This window comes from Oncorhynchus mykiss, chromosome 4, assembly GCF_057628025.1.
Source record: "Oncorhynchus mykiss isolate SJ-2025 chromosome 4, ASM5762802v1, whole genome shotgun sequence".
In the NCBI taxonomy this organism is placed as follows: Eukaryota; Metazoa; Chordata; class Actinopteri; order Salmoniformes; family Salmonidae; genus Oncorhynchus; species Oncorhynchus mykiss.
In genome coordinates this window covers 72,099,323-72,100,000 of record NC_143025.1, presented here as the reverse complement: position 1 = coordinate 72,100,000, position 678 = coordinate 72,099,323, and positions in this window count along the sequence as shown.

Here is a 678-nt window from a genome sequence, read left to right as displayed (position 1 = left end):
AGCGAGGCAGGCTAGCTAACATTAGCTAGCTAACGTTAGCCTACAACTCAGATTTGCAATTTAGTTCGTAGCTCATATAAGTGTATTCTGTATTGTCTAAATTAATTTTTGTGGTTGTGTTTGACCAACTAGTATCTTTGATGAGGGGCCAGGAGCTGATCTACGCTGCCATGCCAATCAATGGGATGCAGGCAAAGACCTTACCTCCAGCCTCAGCACTTGCCTGCTCACCAAAGGTCATAGATGGGGAGACCAGGATTAGGTAGGTTTAATCTGACCTTTTCAAACTTCAACATAGTATATGTTTGTTTGTCAGATATCACCTATCCTAACTGCTAATAGAACAGTGACAGTGTATGTGTTCATAGATGTGCCTATGGAGCCAGCACTTGGATACTTGCAAGATGATGTGATGGAGTCCAGACTGACAGACATCTTTGATGTCTCTAAATGAAGAGAGACCTGGCACTTGGAATTACAATTTTACTAGACACAGCTTTTATTTGTTCAGGTGGGCCTTCGAGGTTCAGCAAACAAAGGAAAGGAGGAAAGGAATAATTCAAAATTGCATTCGTATTTACAGATGGCATGCAAGTTTGTTATTAAGCTACGTGAAAGTTCACATGTTCCAGAATGCATTTCTGCTATGTTTACGTTCAAAATGCATTTTTGCCATGT